Source organism: Protopterus annectens, chromosome 6.part1 (genome assembly GCF_019279795.1).
Source record: "Protopterus annectens isolate FY-2018-M chromosome 6.part1, PAN1.0, whole genome shotgun sequence".
NCBI classification, from domain to species: Eukaryota; Metazoa; Chordata; order Ceratodontiformes; family Protopteridae; genus Protopterus; species Protopterus annectens.
The window spans coordinates 123,525,241-123,545,137 of record NC_056738.1 but is presented as its reverse complement, the minus strand read 5'-3'; the positions used below and the strand labels follow the sequence as shown (position 1 = coordinate 123,545,137).

The 19,897-nt window shown below is 40.5% G+C and overlaps 1 protein-coding gene across 1 annotated transcript in view; it reads right to left on the bottom strand.

The window, feature by feature from the left end:
• The window catches only part of LOC122805263 (rap guanine nucleotide exchange factor 4-like), a 1,439,269-nt gene that overhangs the window by 142,884 nt on the left and 1,276,488 nt on the right, over nucleotides 1-19,897 (bottom strand). The window lies entirely within an intron of this gene.

Here is a 19,897-nt window from a genome sequence, read left to right as displayed (position 1 = left end):
GGGGGTAAGATTTGGTTCCACCTTGCTTGTTGATGTACCAGACAACCAGCATGTTGTCTGATTGAATTGCAATTGTCCCAGACGGCAGCAGGAGATGGAATGCTTGCAACGCCAGAAGCACTGCCCTCAGCTCTAGAACATTTATATGCAGATGGGCCTCCAGTTCAGACCAAGTGCCTTGGACTGTCTGTCCCTGACATAGCCCCCCCACCCCATCAGGGAGGCATCCATGGTCACTTTGGCCTTGAGGTGTTGGGGGGAGAAGGGGCAAGACCATTGTGACAGATTGTATGTCATCCACCAATTTAAATCCTGTTTGCACCTGTGGGTTACTGAAGTCATGGCTGAAAGAGGATGCTGGAAGGGATACCATTGGGTGAGCAGTAGCCATTGTAGAAGCCTCACGTGAAACCTGGCCAGGGGGACAATGGTGATGGAGGCTGCCATGGAACCCAACGGCTGCAGAACCGAGTGAGCCATGGATTTCTCCCTTGAAAGGATTGGAATCAGTTGTTGCTTTATCCTTAAAATTCTGTGCTCTGGAATAGCAGCTCTGCAGTTCTTTGTGTCCAAGATAACCCCTATGAATTCTGTCGACTGAGATGGGGTGAGATTGGATTTTTGCCAGCTTATGGTTATGCCTAGCCTTTGGGCAGTGAGGAGAGAGTATGCCAGGGCTTCTTCCAATAGATATCTGGTTGGGGTGGAAATGTGCCAGTCATCTAGGTATGGAAACACCTGGAATCCTTGAAGTTGCAAGTGAGCTGTGACAACTGCCATGCACTTTGTGAACACTCTGGGGGCTCTAGAGAGTCCAAAGGGCAGTACTCTGAACTGGTAGTGACTGGCTAATGCACGGAAGTGCAGAAATCTTCTTGATGGCCTGTCCACTTTTACGTGGTAGTACGCATCTTGAAGATCTATCAAGAACATCCAATCATCTTTTTCCAAAAGCGGGAGGATAGACTGTATTGTGACCATCCAGAATTGTTGTACTCTCACAAACTTGTTCAATAAACTGACATCCAAAATTGGTCTCCAGTCCCCGTTTTTCTTTGGCACCAAAAAGAGTCTTAAGTAGAATCCGGATCCTATCTGGTTTGGAAGGACTATTTGGATGACTCTCTTTCTTAGCAGCTTTTCCATCTCTAGTGCTGCTTCTTCCCTTTGACTGGGTGGAACATCAGGAAGGTTTTTTGAAGTGACAGGACAAAGATCAAAGGGGATATGATAACCTCTGGTTATAATCCTTTGTAGCCAAGAATCTGTGGTGATGGTTGGCCAGACAGAAGGGTACAAGGAAAAACATCCCCCAACCACCTCCAGAGGAAAGGAGATGGTCCGCTCTTCAGGAGCGCTGATAGGATTGGCCAGGGAAAGAATCCCTGGAACCCAGGTTACGTGACCCCCTCTTCCCCAAAAGAAGCATCTTCCCTGTGAGTTTCCCCCTCTGCCTCTAGGGGAGAACTCAGCCTGTGTGTCAAGGAAAGGACCCTGAGATTTCTTGAACCATATCTTCCCACTCTTTTGGTTTCAGGAGAAAGCACATTGAGGGGAAGAATAATGGACACCTACGGCAGAAAGGGTCTTACCGTCCTGTTCACATCTGGCTAGTGTGCTTTTAACTTTGGGTCCAAACAACGAGGATGCCTCAATGGGAGCATTAAGAAAGGAAGCCTTAAAGGGTTCCACAAAATTGCACAAGCACATCCAGGAGTGTCGTCTCAAGACTGCAGCTGAACCCACTGCTCTAGCTGCTCCATCTGATGCGTGAGATATCAGTCACATAGAAGAGTTAGATATTGACTCAATGGTGGCCAGCTGAGAGGCCACTTTGTCACAGACCTCATCAGGCATGGCACCAGCCAAGGTTTCAGAAAGCTCAGAAATCAGATCCCTTTGAAGCCTGGTAAAGTGTGCCATATAATTCAGGGACCTGATAGTAAAGGTCGCTGATGCAAAGGTGCACTTTCCTATCCTGTCCAGGACCCGGGACTCTTTGTTAGGTGGATGGACAGTCTGGCTTTCTTCTTCGCCAGATCCTTTTTTGTTGCGGCCACCACCACCAAAGCATCCACAGGAAGACCTTTTGACCAATGGCGATCCGTAGCAGGAGGGGACAAAATCTTATCTGGCCTCCGGGGAATGGCTTTGATGGTATCAGAAGCCTTCCAAGCATGCTGCACGATAAGCCAGAATGTTCATCGGCAGGTGGAGTAAGCCAGGAGGTAGGGGGCTGGGCACGAAAGGCCTGCAGGAACAAAGATTCCTCAGAGGTCAGATTAGAGGACTGCCAGTCACCTGTTTCAGGATTTTGAGGATATCACCAAAGGATACCTCAGAGGGTGACTGAGGGGATCCTTCCCCCTCATCAAAATCTGTGTCTTCAGTGAGGGACTCCTCTGTGGAGTCCATATGCTTCCTCTTACATGAACTTTTCCGGTGAACTTCCTCAATGGGAGAAGCTGAGGAAGACAGCGGAAAAGGGGTTTCCTGTGGGAATATGTCCTGAGGCCCTTGCACCTGGTGTCCACTCGGTGCAACTTGTGAAATCAGTGTACCAGAGGAGAGCAGAGGGATAGACAGTCCAGTATCGCCAGCAGCAGAAAAAGCCTTCTCCATCAGTTGGAAGGCTGGTCCACCTGAAGAGGAGTGAATGTCTAGGACAGGGTGCACCCCTCCCCTAAGTGACTCAGCCTGCCAACCCGAAGTCTCTGGATGGCTATGGAGCAGCAAACTATGCATGTCACAACTGACAACCTGGGTCATAGCAAAACTTTCCTGCCATGAAGGCAACTGCGGTTTCTTAGTGAGATCCATAAAGGGAACCGCAGAAGGGGAAGACTGTGCTATATCCATGGACTTCAAAGACAATGAAGGAGGAGAATAAGAAGGGGTCTTTGGAGATGGGTGATCACCTCCCAAGGAAGGACAGTTCCTGGGGGGTGGGATACCTCTGGCCAAGAGCACCTGATCCACAAGACGCAACACATCATGTTCGGAAAGGCTTCTAGTGGACCTCATGGAGACTGAGGGAGAAACAGGCCTGTCCACAGAAGAGGCAAACTCGGTGCCCATCTCACCAGTCTGCACCAAGAGCAACGGTGCTGAGGGAGACTGGACTATGGGTGGCTGCACCGAAGAAGTTATCGGTGCTGAGGCCATGGTCTGCACTGACACAGGGATCGGTGCCAAAGTGGTTGTCAGTACCGAAGATGGAACTGACAAAACTGGAGTCAACAATAAAGGTGTCGGTTCCGAGTAAGATGTCGGAGCTGATGTGGTCAAGGTCTGTGCCGACTGAATGGATGGTGCGGATACAGTGGTAATAGTCTGAACCGAGGGGCCCCTTGGTGCTGATATAGTGAAGGCTGCAGATGAAGACAGAGCCGAGATCACTAATGGAGCCGAAGGTCTCGGTGCTGAAGGTTTAGGCACCAAAAGCACTGGGGCTGACTGAGTGAGCTCTGGAGCCAAAACTTTTGCCTTTTTAGTTTTTGGTTGGCGGGAGTCCCCAGCCGGGGAGGAAGGCAAAGATTTAGCCTTAGTAGGAACATCCAAGATTTTCTTATGGGCTCTAGGAGGGGTTGAGGCCTCCGACCCAGAAATAGCCTCTGAAAAGGGAGATTTAAGAAGTCCCTTCAGTAACAGCTTGTTTTTCCTTTTCAACAAGGTTCTATTTGAAAAGTTTTCACAAATAGTACAGGGCTGGTCAACAGACAAGTGGGACACCCCCAAACAATAAACGCACAAAGAGTGTGCATCAGAAGTAAGTAGTTTGTGTCCACAATCAGAACACTGTTTAAATCCCGGACTACCATTCTTATCTGCCATAATAGCTAAAATAGAAAGCAGAAAAGGGTACCAGCAATGGTAGAAAAGAATACCCAATGGTATGAAAAAAAGGGAAGGATTACCAATGATGGTAAGGGGTGAATACCTCGCGGTAAAAAGGTAGAGAAGAGAGAAGAAAAACCTGAAGAAAGTATGATCGCTAGATGCAATAGGGTAAGAGACAATGAAATAGAAACTTTTCTGACAGAAAAGTAATATAAATTGTTATTAAACAACACATAACTGTACTTAGCTCAAGAGAAGCAGCTTGACATGACCAAATGGCAACGTGGCAAACAAAATCTGAGGTAACAGGGAGAGGGGGATTGTGGGTAAGACGTGAGCTTGGAAAATGTCCGGCTCGGTTCTGAGGTCGGAACTGATACCCATGCATAAGGAATGAACGAGGATTAACAATATCAGATCTACACTTTCCCCTGCCACCACTTTACAGTCTCCAATCTCCTTCAGACTGGCCCTTCTGCATAAGATATAATCCACCTGTGTGCATCTTCCGCCACTCTTGTATGTCACCCTATGCTCCTCCCTCTTGTTAAAATACATATTCATAACAGCCATGTCCATCCTTTTTGCAAAATCCACTACCATCTGACCTTCTGCATTCCTTTGCTTAACACCATACCTACCCATCACTTCCTCATCCCCTCTGTTCCCTTCACCAGCATGCCCATTGAAATCTGCTCCAATCACCAGTCTCTCACCCTTGAGTACAGTCATTACCACTTCATCCAACTCACTCCAAAATTTTTCTTTCTCATCCATCACACACCCAACTTGTGGAGCATATGCACTAACAACATTCATCATTACACCATCAATTTCCAGCTTCATAAACATCACTCTATCCGACACTCTTTTCACCTCCCAAACAGTCTTAGCATACGGTTCCTTCGGGATAATGCCTATGCCATTTCTCCTGCCATCCACACCATGATAAAACAATTTGAAACCACCTCCAATACACCTAGCCTTGCTCCCCTTCCATCTGGTCTCTTGCACACACAATATACCAACCTTCCTTTGGTCCACCATATCAGCTAGCTCTCTCCCTGTACCAGCCATATTGCCAACTTTCAAAGTTCCGACCCTCACTATCACAGTCCTAGCCTTTACCTGCCTTCGGGCATGCCTTCCCCCTCTTCTCCTCCTTCGGCCAACAATAGCCCAATTTCCACCAGCACCCTTTTGGCCAACAGTACTGGTGGTGGTCGCTGCTAACCCGGGCCTTGACTGATCCGGTATGTAGTTCTGTACTGTTGTCTGCATGTATGATTTGACAAAATTTTACTCCGGATGTCCTTCCTGATGCAGCCCTCCCCATTTATCCGGGCTTGGGACTGACACAAAGAAATGCACTGGCTTGTGCATCCCCAGTGCCTGGGTTGCTTCTTCAGACCATAGAAAATTTACAAATATCACATATAGTTAAATATTCATGATCAAGGACAAACATCCATCACCTTGCAAATAATTAATTAAACTAATTTACTGACAATGAACTACAACCTTAAAGAGACAAAGCAAGAAGGCGTATATAAACACCTTTTCAATAATAAAGAATGTGTATGTATAAGAAACACAAAAATGCAAAAATATAAAAGGTGTGTGAGAACTAGCAATATTTCCATCTGTACTGCACTATTAAATTGCATATATGAACCATTTTTTGAAAATAGAATAATAAAAAAGTAAATGTATAATTTGATCAAAGCTATTTCCTAAGTTTTCTGCCTCTGAGGACTGGTTTAAGTGAAACATAGTCTTTGAGGGGACATAGTCAATAAAATAGAATAGAAGGAATTGAGATGGATCCTACTTTTAGCAGCTCATAAGTCACCAGGACTCAATGACTATGTTTCCCTTAAACCAGTCCTCAGAGACAGAAAATTTAGGAAACAGGTTTGATCAAATTATACATTCACATTTTTATTATTATATTTTCAAAAAAAAATTCATATATGCAGTTTAATAGTGTAGATGGAAATATTGATAGTTCTCACACACCTTTTATATATTTGCATTTTTGTGGTTTTTATGCATACATATTCTTTATTATTGAAAAGGTGGTTATATGCGCCTTCTTGCTTTGTCTCTTTAAGGTTGTATTTCATTGTCAGTCAATTAGTTTAATTAATTATTTGCAAGGTGATTGGATGTTTGTCCTTGATCATGAATATTTAACTATATGTGATGTTTGGAAATTGTATATGGTCTGAAGAAGTGATCTGGAGGGATTGCTAAAGCACTTACCTATTCATATTTAATATAAAGTGTGTGATTTTATTATCATTTTTTGATTTCAGTTCTTTCTTACATGGTTCAGTGCTTGGAGCAGTTGGCTTTTTTACTTTGTTTTTTTGTGTTGACAAGCATGTTAACCAACTGGGCTTTTTTCTTATTCTTCAGATTGTGTTTTGTAACTGCCCACATTGGCCATGGCTGAAGGTAGCCTTAATAATGCTGCATCGGAAAATTCTACTGTTACTTTGGATGGATACAACAGTTATCAAAGTTTTTCACAGTTACTTAACGTGGACTTGAATCCCCTACTTGTAGGAAATCTTGGTTTGAACTCTAAATATGATAAAGATGCAGAGCAAGCAAAATTGAATATCTGCCAGCGAGTCCCAGAGCTGGAGAATGATGTATATAGGTTGAAAAGACTACAGTATCAATGGTTGGATATGGAAGCATGCTGCAAGCTTTGGGTAATTACGAGAGGTCTACGTATTATGAACATGCCTTCATATGGCTCAAGGTACACAGAATTACTAGCAAAATAGCAACAGGTGAACATTGACACTAACATTCTCTACATGCAACTGATCATTAAATTTTCTAGCCTATAGAGAAAGACCTGTGTGATAAAATACAGCACACACAGGATGACATCTTTAGGGATTCAGCTGATGCTATGGTGGACATTCGTCTATCTGAGCTTATTGACCAAATTAATAACTATGAATGCAAGTTGTTAATTAAACAAAAAAAGTTGAAAAGGGATCTAGCTGATTTCCAAAAGGGAAACGTTTTTGCTTGGCCGAAGGAAGGGAAATTGAATGGGAATACAGTTCCGATGTAAACTACTCCAGTTAATTTGAATATACACACAGGGCAATCCGAGGTAGTGGCACCTATACCTTCTTCTTCTATTGATTTGCCCATATCAATGGCTGTGAATATCACCGCTGATTCTATCAATAGGAATACAAATAAAGTGACTATAACAGAATCTGAACCAGTTGTGAGATGGAAGGATACCACAACCAATAAGGAACTGGCCACCCTCAGTAAGGAATCTCCTATGACCAACCAGAATTGTCCTTTTCCTTTGCTGCCCCTCCCCTTCAATACACGTCAGAAGGGGAATTTGGGAATAGGACCGCAGGGGTGGAATCTGAAGAGGAAACAATTATTTTGGGAAGGACAAACCCTAATGAAAAAGAAAATGTGGCAAATGACTTAGTTTATAATATATCGAACAGAGTGTTGACTACAGATGAGTTTAGAGTACTTAATAAAGGCCTTACTTTTATTCCTGCAAGCCATGCAGATTTGCCAAATACCTTGATTGAACTTAGAATGTGCATCCATAATGTTGCACTCAAAATGTTTTATGGTGCCTCTAACAACACAGGCAACAGTTCAAACTTGTTCAGACGACCGAGTGAGTTTATGCCAGGATTAGCACCTGCGTTGGATATTTTTATGAAGACATGTGAAGATGATTTGTACAATGCTTTCCTTTATGACACTAGGGGTAAAAATGTTTATAATATGACATTTACAGAGACACAGGCCACAAATTTCCTACGAGATGATACTGAAACCATTGTTAAACCAGTCAATAAAGGGCATTCCATTGTAGTTATGGACAGAACTTTTTATTTTGATTCTATAGTTAGCATGTTAAATGATATTAATACTTATAGGATCATTAATGAATCTGAAGTTGATAAAATATTTGACAGATATAATGCTCATATTAAAAATAGTTTTTTTAGAGAACTGTATTACTCAGGATTTATACCAATATTTTACTGTTGATTTTCCCATTGTTCTGAGTTTAAATGGGTTACCCAAGATTCACAAGAATAACAACCCCCACCCCCGTTTAGGCCGATTGTTTCAGGGGGAGGCTGGATCACTGAGCCTGCATATATGTATGTAGAGAAATCACTTAGACCTACATTGAATGGTTATCACGTAGTACTTATGGACTCTGAACATTTTTTGAAAGATTTATTTTATTTTTTATCTGAAAGAAACTTGCAGGGCAGTGAATATTTGGTCGCCTTAGACGTCACATCACTTTTCACTTGTATCCCGAATGACAAAGGAATAGAATATTTGAGGGAACTTTTGATTGATACTAAGCTATGGATGTGAATAGTATTGACTTAATTTGTTTTTTATTAGAATTAGTTTTAGAATTCAACATTTTTACTTTTGATGGCAAATATTTCCTACAAAAGTCTGGTGTAATTATGGGCATTCCAGTTGAGAATAGCTATGTCAATTTAGTTATGGCTAAGTGGGAATAGTCTCACTTATTGACAGGCAATATGTTTGTGAAAGATATCTTATTTTATAGATGTTTCATAGATGATTTGTTTATTTTATGGGGAGGGACTGAAAAAATGCTACAAGACTTTATGATATTTTTGAAAAAACGCAGTGACTTTCTGCATTTCACAGTAACATATTCAAAACAACATGTGAATTTTCTTTATACTAGAGTGATTATGGATAATGAAGCAAGGAAGATCCACACTAAATTATACAGAAAAGAATGCTACCAAAACAGTTATGTCCATCGCAGCAATATTCACCCTCCACATATTTTAAAAATGTCAACAATCAGGCCCTACGGAACTCTAGATTACATGCTAGGGATTCAGATTTTGCTGCAAGTTTGGATACTATCAAGGAAGAATTTACTGCCAGGGGTTATAAATCTGACGAGATAGATCAAGCTTGTCAAAGAGCTAAAAGTATGCGTTTGAATAAAGGAAAACCATATTTCTCCTCACCCAACATTCCTGGAGAAATAACATATCATAGAAGGGATTGGAATATCGGTTTGAGGTTGTGTTTGACACATACAACTGACAGTAAAATGAATAAAAATGTAATTGATAAGAACTAGCATATCCTAGAAACCGATGACCGTATAAAATGAATTGTGGGTAATAGACCAAGATTCATTTATAAGAACAAGAAATCCCTCAAATAGATATTATGTTATTCAGACAAACTGAATTTTAGACAACTTGTACAACAAGGAACTAGTATTTGTAACAAATGTGCCTTCTGTAAATACATAGAAAGTAGTAATACTTTTGTTCATCCTGTGACACAAAAGCTATACATATTTTATGTGAAGGCAAACTGTGAAAGTAAAAATATAATTTATTTAGCTTGATGTGTGATCTGCTGTGCATTTTATGTTGGTAAAACCAACAAGTGTTTAAGAGCACGTATACATGACCACTATTACTGTTTTAGAAAGCAGACTGAACATAGTGCCATAGCTAAACATATGGTCTGTCATCGTGACAATCATTATTTTAATTTTTTAGTGATTGACACATTTGAAGTAGGGACGAGAAAAGGGGACATAGTCAGTAAAACAGAACAGAAGGAATTGAGATGGAACCTACTTTTAGCAGCTCATAAGTCACCAGGACTCAATGACTATGTTTCCCTTAAACCAGTCCTCAGAGATAGAAAACTTAGGAAATAGGTTTGATCAAATTATACATTCACTTTTTTATTATTCTATTTTCAAAACATTTTTCATGTATGCAATTTAATAGTGCAGTATAGATGTAAATATTGATAGTTCTCACACACCTTTTATATTTTCACATTTTTTGTTTTTTATACATGCATATTCATTATTGAAAAGGTTTTTATATGTGCCTTCTTGCTTTGTCTCTTTAAGGTTGTATTTCGTTGTCAGTCAATTAGTTTAATTAATTATTTGCAAGGTGATTGGATGTTTGTCCTTGATCATGAATATTTAACTATATGTGATGTTTGGAAATTTTACTTGGTCTGAAGAAGCGATCAGGTGGGATTGTGAAAGCACTTTCCTATTCATAATTAATAAAAAAGTGTGTGACTTTATTATCATTTTTTTTTTTTATTTCAGTTCCTTCTTACATGGTTCAGTGCTTGGAGCAGTTGGCTTTTTTAAACTATTAAAACAGTCAGTAAAAAACTTGGCTCACTATACAAGATTAAAGCCTACCTAACCCCACTAGCCAGGACTGTTACTGCCCGCACACATCTGTTCTCCACCCTCCTTTATGCCTTCCCTTTATTCACAAACTTGAGTAAAATTGACCTTAACAAACTATCAAGCTGCTATAATGACATTGCTAGATTTAAATGATGAATTTCAGGTAGTCATCCAATAGAGGCTGTCCAATTAAAAAATCCACAAGTCTCAGCCGTTCACTTCAACAGTTTATTAAAAAACACACAGCACAAAAGATATTGGATTAAGCACTTTCATCTCTTATCCAGAGACTTCATCAGAATCAAATACCCCAGAAATCACATAAGCGCCTCTGAACACTTATAGAAAAACAAGCTTTTTGATTTCTAAACATCACTAAAACGTCAAACACCTCGGTCGAGAGTTGCCGAGGTGTTTGACTTTTTAGTGATGTTTAGAAATCAAAAAGCTTGGTTTTCTATAAGTGTTCAGAGGCGCTTATGTGATTTCTGGGGTAATTGATTCTGATGAAGTCTCTGGATAAGAGATGAAAGTGCTTAATCCGATATCTTTTGTGCTGTGTGTTTTTTAATAAACTGTTGAAGTGAACGGCTGAGACTTGTGGATTTTTGAACTGGACAGCCTCTATTGGATGACTACCTGAAATTCATCATTTGGTGCAGTGTGTGTTTTTTGTGGACATTGCTAGATTTGTCACTGGAGCAGCATTCAGAACACACCGCTGTCATAACTTAAATCATCTAGGGTGGCTTAAATTGCCTAGCCTACTTCAGTGCAACCAAATAATAGTTGCATATAAGATTCTATACCAACCCGAAAACACTTCTATACTTAAAACCATATCACCCCTACCATAACCTCAAGACACTGCGCTTATCTAACAGGGTACTAGTACAAACATTCAAAACCAACAACTCAGTTGGGTACTCTCTGTTTGCCAGCTCTGTTGGCAAAACTTGGAACTCTCTTCCTGCTGATCTTACTTTGGTTCCTAACACAATTCAAAAATAACCTTAAACAGTACTTTAAAATGCATTGGCTATGTCCTTGTTCTAACCCTAACTCCTACCCTATAACCATATGTTAAAAGAAGACTTTTTACTACATTTAGACTGCATGCTATTGTTAGTCTATGACCTGCTTATGCTCTAATATGTGAGATTATGTCTTTTATATCTTTTTATTCACTTTTATTGAATGGTAATATGGATATGAATGTGTAAATTGTGCTTATCATGTATAAATGAAATCATTTTCTGTATGTATGTTTGGAGCTTTTCTCCCCTGGCCTCCTCTGAAAATGGAAATGTATCCAGTCGGACTATCCCAGTCAACAAATGTAAAATAAAATAAATAAATATGAAACAGGTCATGTATTACCATACATTTTCTGAAGGATATGATGACTGAAAACTCAAATGCCTGTCATTATTTATTAGAGAATGGGCAATCCGTAGATCACACCCTGATTAGACAATGAACATTCTGTAGCAGGGTACTGATGTACAAGTAATACCTGCTGAAAAACGAGTCCACCGCTTTACAGCAGCATATCAAACTGCTGTGGAGCTCAGACTGAAAAAAAAAACTAACGTCCGCCATTATTTTGCACCCGCTAAGCAGCTCTTTTGCTGTTTAGCAAGTGTAAAATAAATGAAACCAAAAAGTGTGTGTGTGTGTGTGTGTGTGTGTGTGTGTGTGTGTTTCTGTTTGCGTTTGTGAGTGAATACGTGCATGAAAGCAGGACAGACTGTGTGCATATGTGTGTGTGTGTTTTTGTGTGTGTGTGTGTGTGTGTGTGTGTGTGTGTGTGTGTATGTGTGTGTGAGTGAATGCATGCATGAAAGAAGAACAGACTGTGTGTGCGTGCGTTTGTGTGTGTGTGTGTGTGTGTGTGTGTTTGTGTGTGTGTGTGTGTGTGTGTGTGTGTGTGTGTGTGTGTGTATGAGACAGAGTGAAGAGTGAGAATGATCTCTGGCAGCAACAGCATCAGTTAAGAGGTTTGGTACCTCTTGACCATACCACTCAACCTCTCGGCACAAGAAATTTGGACAGAGCCACAAATAATGAGGGACAAATGATCAAATAAGGACAGATTTTAAATATTGCTCTTATAAACTTAGAAACTTGCTAGAATAACAGGGTTTCCATTACCATGTATTATCTGAAGGATGAAGTTTAAAACTCAAATATCTGTCATTATTTAATGACTTCAATCCCAGTGATTTGCCAGAAAACTACACATTTTATGAGGATGGGACCAAACATTCTGCAAAAATCTGGACAGTTGGAAGGTATGCTGTGTAGCTCAAAATATCTGGATAAACCTAAAATAAACAGAGGACAAAGGCTGAAATTAGGAACAAATTTTAGTTGATTATTAGGGTTTGTGTTAGCATAAATTTTCTGAAACAGAGGTGTGCATGAGAAACTGAGTGAGAGTGGCAGTAATGACGTTTGCATACCTCTGGACCTTCCAGCCGAAGAAATCTTGATAAAGCCTAAAATAAAGAGGGAATAAAGGCCCAAAGTAGGAACAGATTTTAATTACTGGTGTTATAAAATTGCAAACTTGCTTAATTAAAAGGATTTGTGTTAGTATGAATTTTCTAAAGAAAATAATAGTCTTAAACTCAGATGTATGCCATTATTTAGTAACTTCAGTTTCCAATGACTGGCAATAAGTCAAATGTTTTAAGAGTAAGGGACCAAAAATAAAGTAAATGCCTGAATATTTTTTAAGTGTTATATTTTGGATGTGAAATGCTTCCTCCAGCACCATTAACATATACTACAAGTTTGAAACATTAGGTGGATGAACTATTTTACATCAAAATATATAAAAAAATAATATAGTACTTAAATAAGTAAAACACACCCGAGAGCACCCCAGCACTACCAGGTTATACCTCATACCATGCTTTTCGGCCCCAAAACTTGGACCGAACTACAAAAGGAGGGGGAGTATCAATATTCGTCAAAGATACCCACACCTCCAGGTTGGTGGCACAGCACAAAGCATCAGAGACTATCCATGTGCAACTAACAGTGGGTAAAACTGCCTTCCAGTTTATAGCCTGCTACAGACTACCCTCCCAAACCCAGGAACCCCACTCAGCCTTCCTGAGAACACTGGAAAATATGAAGGTCTCTCCAAACACCATTATATTGGGTGACTTCAACTACCCAAACATAGACTGGGAGCATTACTCTAGCTCCAAAACCCTAGCCCAAAGGTTCCTAGAATTTATAAACTCAAATGCTATGGAACTCCCACATGAGGGGAAAACATACTGGACCTGATCATCACCAACATGGGGACTTTATGCTCCAGACCAGAAGTGTATCCCTCACTGGTAAGATCAGACCATAAACTAATCTCACTGGATATTCACATCCCGACCCCACCCCCTGCCCAGAAAACCACAGTGAAAAACTTCTCTAAAGCAAATTTCACACTCCTCAAAACTGAGGTGGAATCCTTCAAAGCCCCCGGGCCTGTGGAAAATATGGCCCAGACCGCAGAATCCTTTATAAACGCATTCTATGAACACCTTCAGGAATGCATGGATCATGCAATCCCAAATAAAACCAAGACCCAATCCTCCAAAGGCAGACGTCCTGTCTGGTGGACCCCAGCCATAAACAAACTATACAATAGAAGGAGGAAGCTACTACATGATAGAGCAAAATCCCAAAAAGGGAAGGCATCTCTGATCAGTATTAGCAAAAAACTACGGGCACTCATAAAATCATCTAAGGCCAGCTTCGAGAGAAAAATTGCACAGGCCACTAAGGATGATCACAAGGCTTTCTTTAGTTATGTTAGTAACCTGGGTGGGAATTCCCAGATATGCTCAGAATTAGTCCAAAATGACAAAAAATACACCGAACCCACAGGCATTGTCAACATGCTAGCTAACAGGTTCAGTGCTAACTTCTCCCCCCTATCCACCAAAAGGGCAGATATCTAACCCAGCAGAGTGCTGCCCCCCTGACATCTCAGATGCTCAGGTAAGAGCCGCTCTCTCCAAAGCAAAAAACACAGCATCAATGGGACCAGACGGTGTCCTGGGCTGTGTCCTACATGAACTCCAAGAAGAGCTAAACCCAAACATAAAACTACTGTTCAGTCTCAGCCTTACTACAGGATATGTACCCAAAGAGTGGCGTACAGCAACAGTGGTCCCTCTCCACAAAGGTGGTGCCTCAATGGATCCTGGAAACTATCGCCCCATAAGCCTGACTAGCTTGGTCTGCAAAGCTATGGAAAAGATCACCATGGACCTCATAAATAAAGATATTGGGGACCTACAGACACTGGATCCTACCCAGTTTGGCTTTGTTAAGGGCAGATCCTGCCTCTTAAACCCGGTCAATTTCTTTGAAATAGTCACCAAGGCCATTGACGAGGGGAAGGTGGTCCACAGAGCCTACCTGGACCTCGCAAAAGCCTTCGATACAATACCCCACTCGGGCATTATAGATAAGCTCACCAGCTTAAATATAAACCCCTATGTCACTAGATGGGTTGCAAACTGGCTCAAGGACAGAACCCACATGGTTAGAATTGCTGGAGCCATGTCAGACTCCAAACCAGTTACAAGTGGCGTCCCACAAGGCTCAGTCCTGGGACCTCTCTTGTTCGGTATATATTTCTCGGAGGTACAGGCCAACATGGAAGGACTGTGGCTGACCAGGTTCGCAGATGACTGCAAACTGGGCGCCATAATCGACTCTCCAGCCGACACAAGCATCCTCCAAAAGGGCCTCATAGAAACAGACAACTGGTGCCAGAGCCATGGCCTCAAGCTAAATGCCAAAAAGTGTATAGTCATCCCCTTTGGCAAAAACAAAGTGCCTACAAATTACCACATAGGTGGTAATCCATTAAGTACAGAAGAAGTAATTAGGGACCTGGGGACCCAAGTTGATAGCAATCTCTCATTTGACAACCACGTGGCCAAAGTGGTTAGAAAAACATTTTATATAGCCCAACTAATCATGAAGGGATTCACATCTAGATCAGGGGAGGTCATCGTACCTCTTTACTCATCCCTCATCAGGCCCATAATTGAGTACAATGCCCCTTTTGGGATGTACCTTACCAGACACCTGCAGCAACTGGAAAGACCCCAAAAGTACCTCACCAAGAGGATCAAAGGGGTCAAATAGATGCCATATGCTGCCCGGTTAAAGAAACTCCAGCTCTACGCAGTGGCATACCGCCTGCTCAGAGGCGATCTGTGCCTGACGTATAAAGCCATGTCCAACCCGGAATTAATGGACATGCTGCACCTCAGAAAATCCAAATCCCATCGAGCCACACGCTCGAGAGACTTGAACCTCAGCACTGTAATAAATATGACATGCTGGAGGGACAGATTCATAACCCAGAGGCTCCCTTCACTCTGGAATAAAATCCCAGTCCAGGTTAGGCAGAGTCCCTCATTGACTCACTTCAAGAGGAATCTTGATGAGTGGATGGGAGATCGTAGGTTTACCCCGGGTATCACTTCTGTGTCACTGTTAGACAGAGGCACAGTATACTAACCTCGAAAAAGGGCATAGCAAAATTAATTTAAAATGGGTGGCGAAAGCCAAACACACTCTGGCTAGGCTTATAAATGCCCTAGGGCAGATAGCCTAGTATGAACCTATGAACAACAACTTTACAGAGAGCCCATTCTCTAAGTGCAATAATAGTCTCCAAGGTGTGTGTTAAAGTGTAATTAATGCCCGCAAGGAGTTGGGCCTCATAACACCCCTGGGAAGTGTTAATTACACATTAACACACACCATGTTGGGCATTATTCCTTGCATGAATTCAGTCCTCACTGATTTGCCACAAAAATCTAGAAAACCACAAATTTTATGTGGAACAAACAAATAATATGTGGCAAAAATCTGGACATTCTGCGAAAATCTGGATAGTTAAGAGGTATGCATTTCAGGTATTATACAAAGCAAAAATTTGAGCTGCTTTCTAGTCTATAGGGGTTAGACTATCACAGCTATAACTCATGTAATATGAATCATTAAGGAGAAAAGGACCACATAGCAAACCAATGAGAAGTTGATAATATACACTGTAGTAATATTTAAAACAGTTAGACATAAACATATATTCAGAGATTGCTCTTTGCCTAAGCAAGCAAGACAGTAAAATATAAGGGTCGATATTACCAGATCGAAACTTTAGTTACTCGAATACCTAAAGATTGGTAATATCGAAATCCAAAAACTGTGAATGGCCGATTTCACGTAGGGAAAGAATTCCCTTGGCCGTTATGCGGATTATGCCCTTTTGTCCAATGCAGAGCAATCTCGGAGTTGGTATATTTAGTTAGGGGTGTGTGAGGAGCAAATCCCCACCCCCCACACTTGATTTGGGTTTAAAAGTTTTTTTTTTCATATGGCCAAGGGAATTCTTTCCCTGAGTGAAATCTGGCGTTCGTGGTTTTTGGATTTCGATATCGATCTTTAGTTATTCGAGTAACTAAAGTTTCGACCTGGTAATATAGACCCAAATATAATTGCTTCCAAATCAGTACTTGTGTGTTCATACATTATACATATTGTTATAATATCCAAGTATGCAAATAACACATATAATTACTATATACATTAAAAGAGGAACAACATTCAGTAAATATGAGTTATGAAAATCAAAACAGTCATCATGTTTAGCTAGTACTGCTCTTCCTAGATCTGACTTAATATTGTGTCAGATCAAAAAAAAGATAATTTTTAATGTACCAGGTCAGGGATATTAGGGGATTTACAGACCATGGTTAGGCTGAGGAGGTTAATCTTAGGTGTCTTGTCTCTTTCCCATGGGATTTTGCATGCTATGTTACTCCACATATATGGCAAAGTGTATATATAACACAAAACAGCCCTTCCTCTTTTTTGACAAGGATCTGACACTCAGTGATTACTGCATGGGGAGCTTCTTCCATAATGGTGGAAAATTTTGTCTGTACGATCTATCTCACTTTTGCTATTCAGCTGAAGCTGAAGCCAGTGTGATTTGGGTAGCTCCAACTTTGACAGTAAGAACTAAGGAGAAAGTATGTTTGAACATACTGAATCTGTAAGATTTGTAACTCTAAACATTGTTTGATGTAGTTTGTGTTTGTTTCTGTGCAGGCTAGCATTAACAAAACGTCAGCTGCAAGACTGCACAGTACTCCCTGGAGGTACTATGATTAAGCAGGAAATCTCTACTGCGCCTCAAACCAGAGATGACATGCAGGAGGATGATTTCAGACAAATGTAGGATAAGCCAGCTAGACTGATGTTCTTACATATTTAACTCTCTGTACCAAAGTTAATAAAAGTAAGCCTGTTTATTGTACTGATGCATACATAGTTTCAGAATGATTTCTGGTATACCACATTGTTTTTTATCCTTAGTTATCACAATAGCCCTCATGCAGCAAGTAGGTCATATTTTCCATTGGACAGTCTTACTAGCCCTCAAGTCTGCCATGGTTATCCAGAATTAAGAGTCACTATGTTATTATTTTGTGTTTATGCATGTTTTGAGTTTTTTCAAAATAATTTAAGACTTTCACCTCCTATACTCTGAAAATACTGTGCTGTCCCAAAGTCTGACCGATACCACTAGTACATTTCTTCTTATTATGCCATTCCTACAGGCCTAGTTCAGTAGAGACAAGCAAATGAATTAGTGTCAGAAACATGTTCAGACATGCAACTAATTTTAGGATACAGGACCTTCCTTTGATAAAGCCACATTATTCTTTATCCAGTAAAACTAAATCATGTTTGTTTCTCTTTTTTAGTAAGAAAACAGTTATCCTTTCAGGATGCTTAAAGAAAATGAAGTTTAGATATATTGGTTTGATGTCTGTAGAGTCTGATCTATGTTCACCTTACAAATCAGGACTCTTAAGACTGGCTTGTTTCCACACAAATAATGCCTTTGCTTTACATAAATTTATGGAACAATGAAAGCAGTAATTTAGCTATGATTCTTTAGCCATGCCTCTGGTATCACCGAAATCTATTTGTTTCCATTGAACTTGCATGGTAAATTTTAGAAAGAGTGTCAATAATGCATTTCTTTGAAATCATATTGTCCACTATAAACCTGAACAGGCAGCTTGACCTGCTAACGTACACATTATAATACAAAAAGGAGGCTCATCCACTGAACTCATTAATTATCGGTCTATTACCATTCTATCTCCAATATCCAAGAGTCTAGAAAAATGCTTTCACAAACAACTTATGTCATATATCATGGAAAAACAATATACCTTCCCCAGCACAGCATGGCTTTTACCCCAAACACAGTACCATTTCAGCCTTGCTGAGTTTCACTTGAACTATCAAGCAGTACAGAAAATCTGTCCAACTTGTCCCTACACTGTGACCTGTCCAAGGCCTTTAATACCATTTGCCACCAAAAAGTATTGCTGAGACTTTCTCATTTGGGGCTATGTCACTCTTACCTATTAAATGGGTAGCAGGCTGTAAAATGGGTACATGACTATTCCTCTTTCCTGCCATTATCCACTGGGGTCCCACAGGGGTTCACACTGGGTCATTTACTATTCAACCTGCTCATCAACAACTTGCACACAGCTGCCACCCAGGCCATAGTCAGCCAGTATGCAGATAATTCCGCTACAATACGCATACCAAAAACCTTCACATCACTCCAGGTCATCACAAAAAATGTTTCTTATCTGTTCAATCAAATCCTCCTAAAGCCCAATAAAACCAAACTGATGCTATTCGCTCTAAAACGACCACCCTCCCTAATCTTCCAATTCTCAATTAATTCAAAAACTATACCAAAATAGAAGCTGTGCCCTATATAGGCAACAACCTAAAATTTGATCAGCACACGCTTCAAATCACCAAAAAAAAAATAATAATAAAATAACACTGGAAACTAGGGTCTCTCTACAGAACAAAAAGTTGTCTCTCAGATGCAGCCCGGAAAAGTCTAATTTTTAGCCTATTCATTACCATCTCTACTCTATGTCTCCCCCTTTTTGTGAACCTTAAATCCACTCAGACCCTAAAACTTGAACAATGTTGTAATGAAATTGGTAAATTTGCCTCTAATCAGCCATACAGAACCCACCACTGCATTGCACTTCAAAAATTGCAATGGTTAGAACTACCCCACTCACTCACTTACTCATTCATCACACAAAACTATTAACCATACATAGAATTGTATAATTCCTGACAAAACCCCAACCTGCTTTACCTTTCCTAACCCTGCCACCCAAACAGGGAACTGCAGTCCTTTGACAAAACTCTACTCATAATATCCTAGAGAAATAGTACAGCAGGTGACTTTTGCTTCTCCACCTGCATCTCACAAAAAATGTAATTCCCTTCCACCACACCTTAGGATATTTAAAAGCCCAGTAGCCTTCAAATTAGACTACAGAACCACCTAACTAAGACCTGGCTATGCTCTTGCCTGCTCTCTGGAAAAAGTAGCCACACAAACCACTACCCCTGCTCCTTCATCTCCCTTTTGTACCCCACCATCTAATTCCCCTATGGATAGTCCACAACCCTCCTCTTATTTTTTTTCCCTTCTTTACCTACTACACTACTGGCTCATTGTACTCTGTCTCAGTTTACACATGTTCTACCTACTAGATAACTATAGGAATAGCTACAGAATCACCCACTTTTATGGACTACCAACACTATATAATAACAATTTACACATGCTTGATAATGTCTATTAATGTCTGTCATATTAATATATAATGTTTTACTTTGTAATGTCTTTGT